Here is a 21,252-nt window from a genome sequence, read left to right on the forward strand (position 1 = left end):
TGACTTTCCAATGAAACATAAAAATAAATAAATAAATAAAAAGTAAGCTTTATCTGCTTTTATTGGAAAGGCAGATTTACAGTGAAGGAGAGAAAGAGAAAGACCTTCTATCCACTGGTTCATATCCAAAATGGCTGCCATGGCCAGAGCTGAGCACATTCAAAGCCAGGAGCCAGGAGCTTTTTCTGCATCTCCCATATGGGTATGTGCTCCAAGACTTTAGGCCATCCTCCACTGCTTTCCCAGGCCCCAAGCAGGGAGCTGCATGGGAAGTGGAGCAGCTGGGACACAAACTGGTGCCCATAGAGGATACTGGTGTTTGCAAGGTAAGGATTTACCCATTGCACCATCACGCCAGGCCAGAGAAAACATATTTCTTAGATGATAGAAGAGAACACATTATTGTCCTTCATCTTCTACCCGTCCAACTTTCAACATTTACACAATGTGTGAAACAACTCTTGCTGGTAAAGACTTACACGTAAGGAAGGCCTACCAATCAATAATAAAGAAAACTCTAAAAATGGGCAAAAGGCTGAAGAGACAGTTCTCTAAAAGAAATATATAACTGCAGTAAGCAGGACAACAGTACTCAACATCAGGGAAGCAACAATTCAAACCATAAAGATATAACATTACATAAAAGATTACATTAACAAAAAAGTAAGTTACAAAAAGATTCCAATCCTTTTACTCAATAATCCCATTTGTAGATATTTACTAAAAACAAACAGAAAATATTGTGCTCACCCAAAGATTTGTACACAGTGGTTAATAATAACTTGATTCACAATAACCCCAAACTGGAAATAATCCAAGCGACCATCAACAGGAGATTGCAAAGGCCAATGTCAGTGTGTTTAGACAGTGAGGCACTATTCAGCACTGGCTCACGCCAGGACACAGATTAACTTCACAGACATGACCTTGAGTGAAAGAAGCCAAACACAAACAAGCATGTACAAAATGATTCCAAGCACATGAACTTCAAAATCAAGAGGTGGTGAAAGAAACCAGAGTAGCCAGTGCCCCCATTGATAAAGAACATCCAAGCTGGGAAAAGGCACAGGCTGCACCAGCAGAGACGAGGGCATCGTCCTGATTTAGACGTGGCTCATCTGAAAATGTGCATTTCTAAAAACTGACCAATTGGCCAAACCCCAGCTGCTGGACAGACAGTAACTCCAAACAGTCATAAACATGCATGCGAAGAAATCCCATGATTGTCCAGTTTTCTATTTCTTCCTCTTTTTTTTATCCCCACTTGTGTAACAGAGAAATCCAAAGTAATTGCAAAAATGTGTTACTTCAGAAATATTTCCTTTTGAAGTCAACAATCTATTGAAGCAAAGTTTGAGTCCCAGCTATTCCACTACTGACCCAGGTCTCTGTTACTGTACCTGGAAGAACCAGCTGAAGATGGCTCAAGTGCTTGGGTACCTGCGCCACGTGGTAGACGTGGAAGAACTTCCTCTCTCTTGGCTCTTGTTTGACCCAGCCATAGCCACTGTGGATTCCTCCACCTTGCTGCAGTATTACAGTTCAAATTCAGTCAAGATTCTTTCATCGCAAGCATAGGGTCCAGCACCTTATTGTCCAGATAAATTCAATGGTTTCTTGGAGAGACCATCTCTGGTCTGAAGGCAGAGCTGGCAGAATATCATCCTGATCAATTAAGATCCACAACATAACATCAACAACAATTTACAACATTATGGAATTAATTGACATGGTATTGAGTAACAAATATGTTAAAAAATGCAAGTTCTTAACCACATCCTGTGACTACTTCATTGACATTTCAATTTTAGTTCATACACAGAACTGGATGCTATACACCTTAAAATGCCTAGAGGGTACTACTATTCAGCTGTCTTGTATCTGTTTTCATATTAGTACTTAGCAGTTAATAGTGTTGAAGCATAATTTTGCTGAACTTGGCAAATTTTAGGATAGTCAAAACTGGCTTATAACTCTAACAAGGCATATGTCAACATTTGAAGTACAGAACAGTTTTAGGAGGGGTGTGCAGAGAAATCTTCAATACCTTAGTGAGGAGTAATTAATCTTTGTGTCCTACCTAGTAAGGTATGTGTGAGTCCACGCTGATCATTTCCTGTCTGATTCTAAGCTTTCCTTGTTGTTCTCTGTCTGTCTATTCTAATTTGTGTGTCTGTGCGTGTTTGTATGTGTGTTTTGGGGGGGGGGGGGGGCTCCAGAGCGACCCTGATGGTCATTGCAAGAGAGGGTAGGGAGCAAATAAATCTGTTTTAAAAAAAGAAAAGCAAAATACAGTGTCATTGTACATTTATTCTAAATGCAGTTTAAAAAGAAAGATTTCTTTAATTGGAAAGGCAGATTTACAGAGAGAAGAAGAGACGGAGAGAAAGATCTTCCGTCTGTTGGTTCACTCCCAAAATGGCTGCCGTGGCTGGAGCTGAGCACATCGGAAGCCAGAAGAGGGGTGCTTCTTCTGCATCTCCCACATGGGTGCAGGGCCCAAGGCATTAGGCCATGCTCCAACGCTTTCCCAGGCTATAACCAGGGTGAGAGGTGGAAGAGCTGAGACATGAACAGGTGCCCATATGGGATTCCAGTGCTTGCAGTTAGAGGATTAGCCAACTGAGTCATCACACCACCCCCATAAATGCAAGTTTTTAAGTAGTCTAATTGACACCTGATTCCATATCTCCATATAAACACCACCACATTCTCAAATCTAATGAATTTTAAACAGAAGTTTAAGGAAGCATTCAAATATTTGTTGAGCTATCAGTCTGTGGCTAGATTCTTGTTGCTAGAAACCACCTAATTCTTAGAATGTATATTGCTCTTGCACATTAGCCTCAAGTGAGCACTAAACAAGTACATTCTTGATTTGCTATTTTATACATGGGAAGTAGAGAAAAAAACAAGCCACTGAATATTGAGTTAAGAAATAAAAGGGACTGGGGATAACCTGGAACGGAAATGCACACTAAAGGCTTGAGCCCAGGGAGACTGGGAAGAACAGCAACTTACACCCAAGAAATCTCCAGGGAAGGAGCACCAGGGAAAGCTGAGGGTCCTGCACAAAGCTGCAATCAAGAGATGCATCTACTCCGGTGAAATCCAGACATCCCCCCCCCCTTTTTTTCCCCACAAAACACATTTTCCATGAACTTATTGAAGAGTCTTAGAATATGGGGTCTGAGGTGATTTCTAGAGTCAGCCTTAGGGATCAAGCAAAATCACACTGATTGCAGTGACCCATGATGTTCAGGCTAAAATGTCCAAGCACAGGGACAAGAGGCCACGGAATTTCAATAAGATGAAATGGGGGCAGAGTCGGGTTTTGAAAATGTAATCTAGCAACAATGTGGAGATCAGAACAGAATGGAGCTGGGGAGCTGGGAAGAGGATGGGAGAGGAAGTTGGTGATTAACAGGAAGACCAAGGCACCTGGAGACGGGGCTGTGGGTCCCTGAGAGGGAAAGATAATAAAAAGGAAACTCAGAGTTCAAAGAAAGACACTATAATTAAAGGGCAATCATTCTCCCAAGTACTTTACTCTAAGATTTCCTTAAATATTGGATCTACTTCATAAATGTACTCATCAAACACTTAAGTACTCATTTTCAAAAGGCTGAGGAACAGGGCAGGCATAGGTAAGCTTAAAAGATGAGGTAGAAAACATCTTGAAGATGAAAATGAATCAGGGCTAAAAAGTGGAAAAAGTGAGTGAGACAGGTTTTTTGTTTTCTTTTTTAAGAACTGAGTAATTTAATTTTCTTTTTACTATTATTTACATAGTTGAGAGGGATGTATGCCCAGTGGGCCTCTGATTAGGGTGGGGAGGGTCAGGTAAGGAGGGTGGGATGAATGCTTCCTTTTTTTTTCTTTTTCTTTTCTGTGTCCAGAAAAGAGTGGAAGGGGGCTGCTCCTTGCTATCAAACTACATCATCAACCGGAGCTGGGTGACATAGGGTAAAATTTATAAACAGATGTGTGTGTGTGTGTATACATATATGCACTCAGTGCTTCATAAACCTGCAAGAGTCCTAATATACACATATTTTAATTTTTTTGCATCAAAGTTATTTTCAATTTTATTTTCCATAAATCTTTTGAAAGATCTTCAGATATGCTTGTTAATTTTTTAAATGAATGATATGGGGGTTGATATGAGAAAAAATAAACGTTAGACAAAAAATCCTTTATATTCTCTCAGGTAGAAGAAGATTTTAAATGCAAGCAGTGACCACAGAATCTCAGTGCAATTTCCCAAGAACACAGAGACATTCTCCACTCACCAAATGATCAGAATACAAAAGCATTCCCAATGCACCTCCTTACCCAAACATCTTCCGATTCAGTAACTCCAGAAACCTCTTAACATTCTTACCCATACCACATAAATCCCTGGTTAACAAATTTTTAATAAGAAAGTAGAAAATTAATTACATGATTATTTGTACTATCTAATCCCAAATGCTCTGATGTAAGAATGAGAAATAATGGGGCCTGGCGCAATAGCATAATGGTTAAGGTCCTCGCCTTGAACGTGCCAGGATCTCATATGGTTGCCGGTTCTAATCCCAGCAGCTCCACTTCCAACCAGCTCCCTGCTTGTGGCCTGGGAAAGGTGGTAGAGGATGGCCCAAAGCCTTGGGACCCTGCACCAGGTGAAAGAACCAGAAAGAAGTTCCTGGATCCTGGCTTCAGATCAGTGCAGCACCAGCCGTTGCGGTCACTTGGGGAGTGAATCATCGCATGGAGGATCTTCCTCTCTGTCTCTCCTCCTCTCTGTGCACCTGCCTTTCCAATGAAATAAATAAATCTTTAAGGAAAAAAAAAAAAAAGAATGAGAAATAATAACAATGAAAACACCAGCATATACAGACACCTACATTTAAATTTTTTTAAAGATTTATTTTTTTTTAATTGCAAAGTCAGATATATAGAGAGAGGAGGAGAGAAAGAGAAATATCTTCTGTCTGATGATTCACTCCCCAAGTGACCTTAACGGCCGGTGCTGTGCTGATCCAAAGTCAGGAGCTCAGAACCTCTACCAGGTCTCCCACACGGGTGCAGGGTCCCAAGGCTTTGGGCCGTCCTTGACTGCATTCCCAGGCCACAAACAGGGAGCTGGATGGGAAGTGGAGCTGCCGGGATTAGAACCGGCACCCACATGGGATCCTGGCGTGTTGAAGGTGAGGACTTTAGCTGCCAGTCCAATGCGCTGGGCCCTGCATTTAAACTTCTTACTCACACCTTATGAACTCGGCTCAAATAAATCAATGACCATCTGTCCATCAGGGAAGAAACAGGTAACATGAGACCTTCAACATCTACCTTGCAATGAAAAATAAAAGATCTCTCTCTTGTCACTGTGTCTTTCATTAAAAACAAATCTTAAAATAAACAAACAAGTCACAATCTGCTCATCTGGAATGGCTGAAAACTAAAACCAGCAACTCTTGGGGAGAGGGAGAGAGTCCTCATTATAAAGCAAAAATAGTGAATTTAAAAAAAAAAAAAATGTATGTAAGTGGAGACTTAGAAAAGCCAGGCTCTGTCCTAGATTCCGGGTTTAGAGTCTTACACAAGCAAAGTCTAATTCTGCTCTCCTGGGGTTTACAATCTAAGAGAAGATTTCCATATAAACTTCCTTTTACAAAGTCCCACAGATAAATCCCCCAGGGAGGAAAGCTGTGTATTCAAATGCAAAATATCTGAGCCCATTCAGAATTTCCAATAAAAAATGACCTGAAGGAAATAAATTATGAGACATAGTTGTGATGGTAATAGGAGGGAGGGGTTGCTTAGATCTGAATGCTGCTCTTCTGGTGTCAAAATAGTGATGCCCAGGTTGACCAGCTGCTGGGATGGGAGAAGGTTCTCAACCCATCATTTGTATCCACTAGGGCAAAGCATCCAAAGAGCGTCCTCCCCTTTTTGCACAAATAGCTCAAAATTGGTGAGTCCCCGAAGGACTGCTTCTCCAAGTGAATATATTTTGTTCTGCAGTTTCCTGTCCCAGGGGCCAAAATACAAAAGCAAAACAAAACGAAACAAAAAAAAAAAAATAGAGCAACGTACAGCACAAAATATTCAACACAAGGCCTTCTGCCAAGAAAGTAACAGCAAGTTTTACACTGGAGCCAAAAGGCTTCTGGGTTTCTTTTATAATTTTAAATCGTGACAATTATCTTGATGTTTCTTCGTGAATCAAATCTGTCTTTAGGAGAAAAGCTTGCTTGTAAGTTTTGTGTACTTTGAGGAATAATTATTTTCTATGCTTTTTCACTTTGGAGGAAAAGTAGCCTACAAACAGCTTAGAAGCTGGTGTGCTTGAGCAAAAGCATTTGTAATGAACCTGCAAAGCCACTTCACTTGAAATCCAAATGAACCACAGCTGTAGGCAACTGTCTAGGTTGCCCTGTACCTAGGCAAGTGCTACACTGCTGGGAGAAAAGCAGTCAATAGTTCGCAGGCATTCTGGACCTGGTTAATGCCAAATTTGTGTTAACTATCAGTATGCCAGCTTTATTGTTGTTGTTGTTGTTGTTGTTGTTGTTAAAGAGCTGGGAGGCTGCAGATTGCCTAGGTAAAGAGATCTGGGAACATATTGGAGTTGCCAAGGCTGAGGGCAAATTGGACAGGGGAAGAGTGACTGACTTCTGGGGGTTTCCACAGACTAGTCTACTGCACTTGCAGATAGGTGAGGGAATGGAGATGGAGTGGTTTAGAGAGGGAAACCAGAGGGCATGTCTCGGTCAGGCCAAGGCACCTGCTCAACTAGGAGACCGTGGTTGGGCTCAATAGCACTGCCCACCACACACTGGTGCATGCCAAAGCTAGGACTGGGATAAGCCATAATACTCACACACAAGTGTCAGAGCAGGGGGTAGGCCACATCAGAGTGGGCCTCAGCTCCCACTAGAACACACACACACAAAAAAAATAGATCTGGGAGAAGATTCTGTGGGGGACTTGTGGGCTCACCTCTGTGGATTTGTTGTACCTGCCAATTTACGTGGAGAGCTGGGGGTGGTGACAGGCCACTTGAGCCAGGATAGACCTCAGAAGTCACCCGACACTCACCACTCAAGGGGTTGGATGGGGCCAGGCTGCAGCACCCACCATCATGTGCAAATGTCAGGACTAAGGGCAGACCATGGCAAACAGGACTGCTGCACCCACTAACAGAATAGGATCCAGAGCTGGGAGCACGATTGACAGGGGAACTTCAGGGACTCCCCTACTAGTTCATGGCTCCTACTGGGGAGCCATGGACAGGGAACAGGCCAGGTCTGCATCACTCTTTAGCATTTGAGTGGGCTGGGCCTAAGGCTAGGTCTCAGCATCTACTGGCACACATGAGAACCAGGGCAGACTACACACCATGCCCATCTTAGGTAGGCTGCAACACCCACCAGTGAGAACTGAGACTGCTGGTGGCTCACACCAGGCTGAATCAAAGCACCCATCAACATAAACAAAACCCTGGGAACAGGCCTCGTGGAGGAACTGTGGGGACTCCACTGCTGGGCTGAGGCTCCCATTGTGAGTGTTAGAGTCAGGAGTGCGGGTAGACTAGGCTAAGACTGCAGCACCCAGCAGCATGCATGTGGGTGGAGTCTCGGGGCTGGCCAGACTAGCCTAGGCTCCAATACCCAAGGGTGTTCTCAAGAGCCAGAATGGGTGTGGGATAGGCCAAGACTAGGCTGTGACACCTGCTGGGTCACATGAGAGCTGGATCTGGGAGTGGGCTAGTCTTTTTTTTTTTTTTTTTTTTGAGGTGCCAGCAGTGGGTTTATTGGCTCATCCAGTTTCAAAGTTCTCCTGGCTCCCAACGCTTTTGGAGCCCCAGGCTCCTGTCTTCCTGTCTGTCCTCCTCTCAGGGTCTGCTTGGCAGAAGCTAGAGCAGGGTTTGGGTGGAGGCTGGGCTGAGCTGGACTGGGGCTCTATTCACATAGGGCCATGTCTACTTGGCACAGAAAACAAGAACAGGGGTTGGGGGGTATGGGGTAGGGCCCCCAGTTCCAAGTGGGGAAAGGAGTCCAACCCAGGGCATATGGCAGGAACAGCCTCCCTCAGAGCCCCATTTTCTCATGGGCTGGGGTCCTCTGAACTCTAAGATTGGGAGACAAGGAGGGGAGGAGACAAGAGGCTAGGGGGCTGAGGGCAGATGGAGTGACCACTGGAGAGAGAGTCCTTGAGTGGGTGCCCCACCCCCACCCCACACTGTTTTTCAGTGGAGAGAGTTGGCACCCACCTCAATTCGCACGGGCCAGGACTTGCCACTAGTACCCACCTATTTTCCTTCATACCTGACCCTCCCCACACTAATCAGAAGCCCAGATGAATGTGCATCCCTGTCAATTATGTAAACAATATTAAAAAGAAACTTAAAAAAAAAGTGTTTTGAAAAGAAATACCAACTGAAAATGTGAGGAAAAAGATCTTAAGCATGTAGCACAAAAAGTAATTTTAGCTTCCTCACACAAATTTCTCTTCCACCTTGATGCTCAAAATTGTTGCTAACATTTTTAAGGTCATTGCTAGTTTATAGATTATGATGGGATAGCTTGTGTTTTTATAACAGCGATGAGTGACACTGAAATCTCTTCAATGACATTTCACCAGTTTTCTCCCATTTAATGTAGCTACATTAGTAAACAACACTTAGTATCTGCATAAATCTACTGTCAAAGCAGATTAGCGATAATTTATGTCTTAGTCTTCCAATGTTTCAAAACAACAAAAAGATACATATGACCAATGCCTCAATGTTGAGGTACTGTCATTTCTACATGGCTTTATAACAAACCACCCAAAATGGAATGCCTTAAAGTCAGTACTTAGTCCTGATTCTGCTTAGACCCAGCTCAGCAATTCTTCTGATTATCTCCCACTGAGTTACCGGGATGGCCAGGCCCTGCCCTCTCCCTACATGTGTCCTAAGGCCCCTGTATCCATGGAACTTCGCCATTAGAGTAACTAGACTTTTACAGTGCTACTGCTAGGACTTGTCAAGGAGTGGGGCTGACACTTGCCCAGGATCAATTCTGTTGATCCTATCAGTTAACATCTCAGATCCAACTCAGAAAAGCGGGAGTTACTATTGGGAGGAATAGGTGATCAGACTTTGTATTAAGACAGATCATGTTCAGAAATTACACTCTATCTCTTTGAGTTAGTGCCATGAGGAGACAAGAATGAGGAATGATTTCAGCAAAACATTTGAAAGCAAAATAATAGATGGGGTAACAGATAGGGGAATACCACAGGTAAGATGAATGTAGTAAACCACATACTCCCACGTCTAACTGAACACGAGTGGTATACAAACCCAGACCTTAAGGACTGTTTCAATGCAAGCTGGTTACTAGCAAAAGTGCACGTGCAGGCTTGGGTTTCTAAGGCATTGTGCATCCTCCAGAATCTCCTTTCCTTCTCTAAAGCCACTGGAAAGCACCGTGAAGTTCTGGAAGGCTGTCCATGAGTCCTCCTTGATTGGAGCAAGTTCAGTGAGTGACAGACTGTCTTAAATTGCTTCACAATTTGATATCATGCGGTAAGTCACCTGTTAAGCCACAACACATCTCAACTAATCTCATGCAACAAGAAATAACTTTTCAAAAGAAAAAACTCATATATATCATCACCAACTTCTATTTGAAATTTCTTCAGTCTTCCATATATGCTGACTAGCTCCTTTCTTTTTCACTCAATTATTACAATTTGAAAAGGGTAAATCTTAAGAGAAAAAGCAAAAGAAGAGTGAATCTACAAAGAAATTGTAGGATTTAGGAGCAAAATCTGTATTAAGACATTAGTTTTTCTTTTTATGCATAAATAGTCATTAGTAAGACTATCAACACACAAGCTTCATTCACCAAGGCAACTGTTTTCATTAACATTTATGTAATTTTAAGCTATGGCACAAGTGAACAACTTAGAAAAGCTGAAGCAGACAATGAGAGATCAACACTCAGAAATCACCTACACCTGAACTTGTCTTCTCTTTCCAGATGAAGTAACTTCTTCAGATAAAAGTTGAATGAAGGGCCAAGCTCTATGGCTAAGTAGCTAAATCCTTACCTTGCAGGTGCTCGCATCCTATGAATCAGTTTGTGTCCTGGTTGCTCCACTTCCCATCTAGCTCTCTGCCTGTAGCCTTGGAAAGTGGTTGAGGAAGGCCCAAAGCCTTGGGATCCTGCACCAAGTGGAAGACCTGGAAGAAGCTCCTGGCTTCACATCATCTCCAGCTCCAGGTGTTGCAGCTATTTGGGGAGTGAAGCAGTACACAGAAGACCTTCCTCTGTGTCTCTCCTCCTCTTTGTTAACCTTCCTTTCCAATAAAAATAAATACATCTTTAAAAAACAAAGTTGAGAGCCCAATACAATACCCTAATGACTAAATCCTCTCCTTGAACATGCTAGGATTCCATATGGGTGCTGGTTCATGTCCCAGCTGTTCCACTTCCCATTCCGCTCCCTGCTTGTGGCCTGGGAAAGCATTCAAGGACTGCTCAAAGCCTTGGGACCCAACACCCGTATGAGACACCTGGAGGAAGTTCCTGGCTCCTGTCTCCTGGCTTAAGATAGCCTTAGCTTCAGCCTGTGCAGCTACTTGGGGAGTGAGCCAGCAGATGGAAGCAAGAGCTTCATACGGGTCACTCACTTGGGTGTCAGTGGTCCAAAAACATGGGCCATTTCCCACAGCTTTCCCAGGCCATTAGCAGGCAGCTGGATTTGAAGTGCAGCATGAAGGAGGTGAGGCTGCCACCTGCAGTACTGGCACCCCAAATGGGCAGCGATTCAAGTCTGTGCTACTCTGCTTCCAGTCCAGCTCCCTTCTAATATGCCTGGAAAAGCAGTGCAGAAAGGCCCAAGCACTTGGACCTCAGCACCCAACTAGGAGACCTAGAAGCAGCTCCTGGCCCCCATCTGGCCCAAATGAGGCCAACATGGCCATCTGGGAGATGAATCAGCAGGTGGACAATCTCCGCCTCTCCACACCTCTCTGTGTAACTCTGCCTTTCAAAGAAATAAATAAATCTTTAAAAGTTAAAGGAAAAAAGAATAAAGAAGAAAGTAGAGTAGCTAGAATAAAAACCAGTGCCCATATGGAAGGTGGGCGCTGCAAAGGGATGGCTAGGCCACAATGCCAGCCCTAGTGCTGGCTCTTGTTTCTGACTCCAGCTTCTTGCTACAGAAGGCTGAGAGGCAATGGTTTGGTGCTGTCACCCAGGAGGAGGCCTGCATTGCCTCCAGGATTCCTAATCCACTGCAGGCCTTTGGGGAGTACATCAATGAATCGATGGAAGCATTCTTACTCTTCCTCTCCTTCTCCCTCCAACTCTGTCTTTTAAATAAATAAATCTTAGGGGGAAAAAATGTTTACTCTGGGGAACAAAAATGTTTGAAATCCATGCATAGTTTTTTCCATATTTTACATGAACTTGTTGAAGATCTGCCCAACCTATGTATTCGTTGGACATACCTCCTGGATAAAAGAGTTCCAGGCGTGATATGATCATCAGTCATCAGAGTTCAAGGCTCGTATAAAAGCCAACTTATAGGAAACGTAGATCAGAAATCACAACAGGTATCAGACAACTTGGTACCAACACTGAGAATGACAGAAGATGCCTTGTTGGGGTTAAAAAGCTTCACCTAAATTTTTTTTTTCAGTTTGTTTGTTTGTTTGTTTACTAGAAAGTCATATTTGCAGAGAGGAGAGACAGAGAGAAAGGTCTTCCATCTGCTAGTTCATTCCCCAAGTAGCTGCAACAGACAGAGCTGAGCCAATCTGAAACCAGAAGCCAGAGGAGCTTCTTCCAGGTCTCCCAAATGGGTACAGGATCCCAAGGCTTTAGGCCGTCCTTTACTGCTTTTCCAGGCCATAAGCTGGATGGGAAGTGGAGCAGCTGGGACATAAACCAGCACTCATGGGATCCCAGTGCGCGCAAGGTGGGGTTTATCCACTTAGCTATCATGCCAGACCCTTCACATAAATTTAAAGCAGTACAGTAATTATATAAACAATGTCCCCTTCAGTTTCATATGAGCAATATAGAACATTTTTTAGAGAAGTATTTATTTAAAAGCAGAGTCAAAGAGAAAGACAGAAAGAAACAGAAAGAGTGAGAGGTCTTGCATCCACTGGTTTACTCCCCAAACAGCTGCAACATTCAGGGCTAGGACAGGCCCAAGACAGGAGACAAGAACTTTCTCCAAGTTTCCCTCTTAGGGGACAGATTCAGCATGTGGCTTTCCCAGCTGCACTGGCAGAGAACGGCATCACAAGTAGGGCAGCCAGAACCTGAACTGGCTCCCATGTGAAATGCTAGCATCGCAAGTGGTGACTTAACATTAACATTCAATAATTTTATGCGATGACTTCAAAGAACTTCCAGAAGCAGGCATTTGGTGAACTGGATTAGCCCTCACTTCGGAAGTCAGAATCCCTTATCAGAGTATGTGGGTTTTGTTGCTACCTCTGCTTCCTGCTGATATGCATTCCCAGAGGCAGCAGGTGGCAGGTCAGTAAGCAGATCCCTGACATCCCCATGGGAGGTCTGGATGGCTCCTGGTTTCAACTTGGCCAGACAGCTGTAGGCATTTGGGAGCGACCCAGTATATGAATGCTCTCATCTGCCTCTCTTTTTCTGCCTTTCAAATGAATAAAATAATACATTAAAAAATGATTGGAATTCCACATTCCTACAGTGCCCTTACCATTTGGGTCATCTTCCACTGCTTTCTCAGGTGCATTAGCAGGGAGTTAGATCAGCAGTGGAGCAACTGGGACTTGAACTGGAGCCCGTATGGGATGCCAGTGCTACAGGCTACAGCCACTCACCACTACATCACAGCACTGACCCCATAAATACTCATTTTTTCAAAATAAAAATTAAAAGCCGCCACTTTATCTTGGTGGGAAAGCAAAATAGTATGCATTATTTTGTGTTTATCTTTGCCAAAAATATATCACCAATTTTCACTTGGGAAAGCCTCAATACCGCACAAATTAGCTAGATCATCCTATTATTCTCTAAGTAATGGAAAATACCTAACTATAAAAGAAGAGAAACACAGAAGTGTGGGCTGACTTTCTAACAGAAAGGCCATTGTTAATCCATAAGTTTCATGCTCTAGAAATATGAACACCTGCCAGATAATTAAATACGCCCACATGCAGAACTGTCCATCACTTTTTTCAATTTTAATTACCGCCATTAATTATAATCACTAACAGACAATTTTCGAAGCAACAGAAGCTCAGCACTGGAAGTGAGGTGAGTAACGATGCTACAGGAGCTCAAGCGTCACTCCTGGACAGTTGCATGTGGGGCTGGTCCCAGAGAGAAACTGTTGAAATTCACAACTTTCCCTTGCTTTCTCGGGCCTGAGTGGTGATACAGTGAGGACAGTGCTATGCAAACATCAAAGCACAGAAAAAGCAAATTGCTCAGGGAAGCTAAAGGTATCAGGGTACAGCTCTTGATTTTCCCCCTCTGAACCCAAGCCAAATTTCCATTTCCATGCCCATGACACCTCCAGGTCTTATTGGGTCACCCCTAATTGTAAGTTTTTCTCAGAGAGCCTTCTGGTAACTTTTTTTTTTTTTGCCACCAATGTTACCTGACACTTCTTTTTATAAATGCCACAATCAAGCATGAGACTGCTGCCTCAGGGCAGAAATAAATTATGCTTGTAATCGATTTTTTAAAACTAACATTCTCCATTCCCTGACCCACGAAGATGTATTTCACTTCGCAAAACAATCTCAGACATAGCATCCATGCTTAAACACACACATACACACACACATTTTCAAAACACATCCAAGAATACATGAGTTTCATGTTTTACCTTTATTTATACTCATTTATGATACTCTGATATTTCCTACTCTATTTCTTTTTTCTGTTTCGTTTCTTTCATTCCACTGTGCATGGTCCCTAATTAGATTTCACCAATCCCCTGGCTGGAGGGTAGCCAGCATGGAAAGCATGGCTCCCTCCAGCCAGTGGGAACTCACAAGTCACCACAACACTGACCCCTGCACATCAGGACTGAAGGACATTCCCTGAAGATGGGACGATAAAGACACTCTAAGCAGAACTCTACTTGACAAACAAGTTTGTTTTCAAGCTATGAATGAAGCAGGCAGCCAGAGAACCAGCGCAGGTGAACCCTAACTGCCCATCTCCCGAAGTCAATGAGTCATTTATCTCCATAGTGAAACTATTCTGTAACAGGATTTTTTTTGGATAGGAAAATGGAAATTTAAACAAGACTATTTTTTCTCATTATGCTAGCCAAAAAAAAATCTGATAATATCAAGTATGGGGAAGGGTGTGGGGCATGTGTGTACTGCTATTGGGACTATAATTTCATGCAGCCTTTTGGACAGTGATCTGGAAGTACTGCTAACCTTTTGTTTTTTTAAAAATATATATTTTTATTTGAAAGGCAAAGTTCTACAGAGATAGGAGAGACAGAAAAATCTTCCTATAATGGACACAATTGGGTCGGTATGAAATCGGGAACCAGGAGTTTCTTCCAGGTCTCCCATGTGGGATGCAGGAGCCCAAGGCCATGGGTCATCTTCCATTGCCTTCCCGGGCCATTAGCAGGGAACTGGATAAGTAGAGTAGCCAGAACTCAAACTGGCACCCACATGGGATGGGCACTGCCAGCAAAGATTTAGCCTGTTATGCCATATGCCACAAAGCCAACCCAGTATTCCTTAATTGTGATCATAAACAGTGATGCTTTATTCTTTTACATGCAGACAAACAGGTTCAAAGACAATGACTGGCCACCAATGTGGAAGTAGTTACAGCACAGTTATATTTTTTAATTATATAAGAAAATGTTGAAAAGACCCAGTATTTCCATACCATTGTTTTTTCAATGGGATTCTATTTGTATTGTGGGCAGGAAATCTCTTCATGGGCAGGAAATCTCTTCATTGACAAAACTACCATGGTATGTGTACTAGAGAGGAAAGAATCAAAGAAAAGATGTTACAAGGGGAATAAAAATCCCAGCTGCTTGCAGAACCATACAGAGTGTGACTCCAGTGATGGGCAAAGCAGCCAACCCCAGGCAGGGGTGCATGCACACACGTGTACTAAGTCCCAAGAAGCATGCAGGGACTTTTATGATTTCTGCTCCAAGAGCTCTCACATCATTTTTCTTGAGATTATCTATATTTTTATGTATAGAAACTGAGTTCCTCTCCATAGGAAGAGTTTTGATCTGATGCCCAGTACCCCCACTGCAAAAGCCAGCTCCCAAACCCAGTTTCTGGCCAACACAGATCCTCTGAGGTGGCAGTGATGGCTCAAGCAGGTGACTTCCTGCCAAACATGTGGGAGACCTGAACTGTATCCCTGGCTCCTGGTTCCAGCAGATGGAAGTGCACTCTAATAAATTCAAATATTATATGTGTGTGTATATATATGTGTATAATATATAATATATATATTATATATTTCAAAATCTACAATATAGGTATACTTCCTAAGTTTGTTTTTTTAACTTGAATTTTGCAACACCTAGGATAGATTTATAAAGCAATGAGAAAAGACAGAGTGGGTTAAGCCACCACCTGCAATGCTGGCAGCCATATGAGTATTGGTTCAAGACACAGCTACTCCACTTTCAATCCAGCCCCCAGCTAACGCGTATGGGAAAGCAGCTAACAATGACCTGAGTGCTTGGGCCCCTAAACCCATGTGGGAGACCTGGATGAAGCTCCTGGCTCCTGGGTTCAGCCTAGCCCCAGTCTTGGTCATTGCAACCATGGGGGAGTGAACCCAGTGATGAAAGCTTCTCTCTCTGTATGTACACGTGTATATATCTTTGTCTTTCTCTATAATTCTACCTTTCAAGTAAGCAAACCTTTTGCAAAAATTAAGAATAGCAACGTCAAGTGTTACCATTTTGTATGAGCAATAATTTCAATGGGATTATGTCCAGATAAATTTGGCAGAATAACAAAAGCATTCTGTGGCACATGCTGACCTGCCAATCCAGCACTCCTCTCTTTCTAACACAACATCAACTACTTTCCAGGGTGGCCTTGGGCCCAGATAAAAACACAGGACCACCTCACAGACAGGGGTGGACAGACACATTTCTACAAATCAACACAGTGCAGGCAAAAGTTACCAAAAAGAATTCAGCTTTCTTTATTAAAAAAAAAAAAAAAAGCCTTGCTAGGAAAAAGCCCTTTTTTTCCCCGTTTTTCTGCTTCCAACAAATCCAGAAGTAAACTTGACTCTGAGGCAAAACCCACAAGATAAAGGTGTCCCTTGCCCACCCCAAATAATACAAAAACAGTCAAGAGACATGGTCCCTAGTGCCGCGATGGTACAGCTCAACTTGCCATGGCATAGGACAAAGAAAGGTCTGTCTCTTTCTTTGGTGCAGGGGTTTTCCATGGCCCTGGCAGCTTTCCTAAAATGCATCGCCTCTTAGTACCACCCTCAGCATGGAGCCTGTGGCTGAGACTATAAGCAGGACCTAGAACATTGTCAGAAAGTAGAAGATGGGATCCAGCTAACAAAACCATGTCCGACAGTGACAGGAAGTACAGAGCTGCACGTGTCACAATGTTATGGCACATAGGAGACCAGCAGTGGCTATTCACCCATATAAGTGGAGACTGCAGTCCACCTCAAGGACCATCTATGCCTGGACTTCCATTCTTTCTACAACTTTGCTCACAGCTGAACGCTTTTTGGATCACATCAGTAGTCTGCCCTAATTAGCCAGCTAAGCAAACAATAGTAAGAAACCCGAGGCAGGTTCTCAACACCACACATTATCCTAACAGGACAAGCAGGAGAAAACTTGACATTTCCGTACATAACACGTTTTAATTACCCACCTCTACCGGCTGCAGTAATCAACTCCCATTTAAACCTAGCACGCTATGCCTTCAGTAACTCCTCATTGTCCTGCATCCCTTATGTACACGTGTGTGTGTGTGTGTGTGTGTGTGTGTGTGTGTGTGTGTGAGAGAGAGAGAGAGAGAGAGAAAGAGAGAGAGAGAGAGAGAGAGAGAATATCATCCTCGCCACACATAACTGGACTATCCCACTGGCAAATGTCCTCGAAGAAGGCCTTTTGTTTATGCCCACGCAGCTTTGCCAGGACCTTGCATTCTGTTGGCAGATCAGATTATATAGAGCTAGAGTTACTGTTTTGTTGTTGTTGTTGTTGTTGTGTTAATTCACATTTAACTGTCTTTTCTAGGGTGTTCTTATTTTTTGGTTTTGGTTCTTTAAACACCCAATCAGGCAGCACTGTGGAGAAAGCTGCTATGCTACTGCTCGTGACACCAGCATGCCATATGGGTGCAGCTTCAGGTCCCAGGTGCTCTGCTTCCAATCCAGCTTTCTGCTAATGCACTTGGGGAAAACAACAGAAGATGTCCCAAGTGCTTGGGCCCTTGCCCTCCATGTGCATCCTGGCTGCAGCCGGAGTTAGCAGCCGCCTGGGGAGTGAACCAGTACATGGTTCTCTCTCTCGTGCTCTGTCTCCTCCCGCCACCTGTGAAACTCTGTGAAAGAAAGAAAGAAACAGAGAAAGAGTAGGGGGGAGAAGGAAATAAGGAGGGAAGGAAGGAAGGGAGGGAGGGAGGGAGGGAGGGAGGGAGGAAGGAAGGAAGGAAGGAAGGAAGGAAGGAAGGAAGGAAGGAAGGAAGGAAGGAAACCCATGCAAATTTTCAGGAAGGTGTAATAAGCAAGTGACAGAGGCCTTGGATGATATCCTAAATGCTGGAGCAAACAGTACTCTTGTTAAAGATACCAGAAATCCCTGCAGCCATGGAGGCCTGATGCTCAAGTGTCTAAAAAGATGTATACTCCATGATGGTCAGCAACAACACCAAGGCCATATTCATTAAATAATAAAAAGAAGCAAACATGAGAAAAATCAACATTCACCCTCAAGAGCCTTTACCTTCCCTGTCACCAAACAGCAGAGACAAGCCAGAGGGCTGACCTACTGCCTCTAGGAAAGCCTGGTACTTCTAGAATGTTCCAGAGCTCTCTGAATACTGAACTAAACACAGATAAGGAAATTCTATGGCAAGACAATCACCTTAAAACATGAGTTTTCAGATGTTCGAAAAGAAATAATTTCCTAACCATACAAGGGTACTTGCAAAAGTTAAGACATCGCTTGAAATACCTCAGATTCCCCATCTGTATGCCTAGGTTGAGTCCCAGCTCTGCTTCTGATTCCGTCTTCATGCAAATATGCCCCTCAGAGGCAACAGGTAACAACTCAACTACTTGCATCGCTGCCACCTGTGTGGGAGGCCCAACCTGGGTTTCCAGCTCCTGGCTGCACCCCAACAAAGACTGGCTTTTGCAGGCATTAAGCGTGTGAAGCAACAGATGGGAGCTTGCTCTCTGTCTCTCCCTTACCCAACCTTGAAATTACTAGTCAATACATCTTTTAAATTTTGAAACTTATGCAAGTTTTTCATAACACACATTTTCAATGAATATATTCAAGACCACTCTACAAGTTCCTGCATTGAAAAAGAATCTTTTTCTTTAAAGCTTTATTTAGTTTTATTAGAAAGGCATATCTACAGAGAGGGAGACACAGAAAGATCTTCCATCTGCTGGTTCACTCCCCAAGTGTCTGAGAAGGAAATCACTAAACCATCGTGGCAGAAAGCTTTCACTACCTGCTGTCCTTCCTTAAAAGTGAAGGTTCCAGGGCCCATGGATGAAATGGTATGGACCCCTGAAACTCCCACCCCAATACTGGCCACATAAAATTGGTATACAGATTGGGTGTATTACACTGGGAAATTAAGCTAACTAACCCATTCATCACCTCCTAGTCCCCCTCCCTTTTTTGTATATGTGAACAGAGAAAACACAGTTGACTCTCAACAAATTGCAAGCATTATCACTTATAGGCAGTAAACTGTCCATCAGAGCCCAGGACCTACTCACCCTGCCTGCCTAACAGGAACAGCACAACCCTTGACCAACAATACCCACCCCACCCCTGGTAACCACCATCCTACTTCCTGCACATTCGGCTTTCTAAAATACCACAGGTAGGGGATCCCATGCAATAGGTGTCCTGCCTGGTGGCCTTCACTCTGTTCAGTGCCTTCTAGGCTTACCCACCTGCTGCAAGTACCAGAATCTCCTTCTTTAGAAGGTTAAATCCTCCAGTAGGATTGCTGACTGCATCCATGAGACAAATCAATCCCTACTGTTAGCTTTACTAAAGGAATTGTTCAGAGCTAGCAGCAAGGAAAAAGACTGAGAATGCGTCTTTGAGATTCAGAGTTGTACCCAAGTTTCTAAATACCTCTTATGTCTGCAGCCTGCTAAATAGACCTGTACCTGCACCAAAGCCTGGACCACCCCACTCCACATCTGCACACCCTGTGCAAGAGAAGGAAGCAGCCTGCGCACCATGTGCTTGAGACAGTGATTGACGCTTAACTTTTCCAACATCACCATCATACCCCTCTGTGCTGCTAGTGAAAATATAAAAGGCACTTAAGACAATTCTTCACAGTGGCTGTGAAGAACAAACACAGCTGCCTGTCAAAGGAAAAGCCAAGGTAGGGTTGGCAGCTCCAGCTAAGAGCTCAACCCCTAGAAGTTCCAACCAGAGCAGGTGACTTTGCCGGAACCAGAGGAAAACAGAAACCACAAAAAACGACCCAGCCGTAAAAACACTTCGTGACATTTTGCCCATTATGTTAATTGAACATAATCTTCCAGCAGGCAACTGCATAATAAGCTAATTAAGAGAGGGGTGTTGCTTTCCACGCCACACCCTTCTTAAATACACAGCTCCAAACGTGCCCTTCCTTCTCACACAAAAGAACAAGGCTTCATGTTCCTTTTACTACTGTGAGGATCGAAAAAGAAACAAGAAAACCACCAAATCCCTAAAAGGATCTGCACAACTCAAGAAGCGTGGGTGCTGTGGCTCTGACCGGGCAGCCTGCACTCTGAGCTAACAGTAGGAGTTGCACTCAGGGAATCCCTTCCTGCAGCGGTGTAAACAGGATCCAGGCTGGGTCTTCAAATCAGTTAGTCTCCTTACCCTTTCACCCATACTTCCTGCATGTCTTCATTAAACTGCTGCAACAGCTAAAGTGACAGTGACCTGTAACTTAAATCTGAACACAGTGAGTTTTAGGTTAACGCGTGTCTCGGTGCTTCCAAATGAATATTTAAGGAATCAAGCATACTGTCTTGATTACACAGAAATCTGTTCAAAAAATAAAATTTTGACTAAAAGCATCAGGAAGTCAGATGTACCCCACACCTTCTTAATTGTGTGGGTACCATGGAACTACTTTAAATTATGGACAAATATTCCAAATTCCAATAATTATCTATGTTAAATAAATTTATCTTTATCAAAAACAAAGGATAAATAAGCATCGTGTACTTGATAGATTAATTTCCATTTTAGAATATCCCTGGCATATCATTAAACAACATGAAAAATTTAACTGAATTAGAATTCATGAGAAAAATTCTACTTGAGGCTTTGACTTTTTTTTTTTTTTTACATTTCTTCTGACGGATCAGTGTTGTGACACAGCAGGTCAAACTGCTGTTTGTGATACCAGCTTCCCATGGGCACTAATTCCCATTGCAGCTGCTCCACTTCCGAGCCAGCTCCCTGCTAAGGCAGCAGGGAAGGCAACAGAAGAGCCCAGTGTTTCCTCCTGACATTCTCCTGGGAGACCCGGATGGAGATTGCTGGCTTCAGCCTCGCACAGGCAGGTACTCAAGTCATTTGGGGGGTGAACCAGCAGACAAAATCCATCTTTCTCTCTCTCTCACACTCTCCCTCTTTCCCAGTGAGTCTGTCTTTCAGATAAGCCAGTATTTAAAAAGTTTTCTTCTCAAAGATATATGAAGGTATATTAAAAAAAAAAAAGAGTCCTTGGATAGCTGTTTGGAGCAGATGCTGGTTCCATTTGTTATAGTTTGCAATTTTATGACAATAAACACAATTTAACATGTTACTCTACGACTCCTAATAAGGGCTGGGCTGGTCCTTTGGTCCCACTGGATGCCCCCATGTCCAGATCCCTTTAAAAGAAGATTCAGTCAGGTGACCTGTCTCCTCCCACTTGCCCTCATTTCAAACAAACAAGTGAGTCACTCACAGATGCTGCAAGACTGGCTACTCGCATTCTAGATGCTTAAGGATTTTGTTCAAACAAGCACAGAT

This window comes from Ochotona curzoniae, unplaced genomic scaffold, assembly GCF_017591425.1.
Source record: "Ochotona curzoniae isolate NIBS_2020 unplaced genomic scaffold, NIBS_Ocur_1.0 scaffold_3890, whole genome shotgun sequence".
Classification (NCBI taxonomy): domain Eukaryota; kingdom Metazoa; phylum Chordata; class Mammalia; order Lagomorpha; family Ochotonidae; genus Ochotona; species Ochotona curzoniae.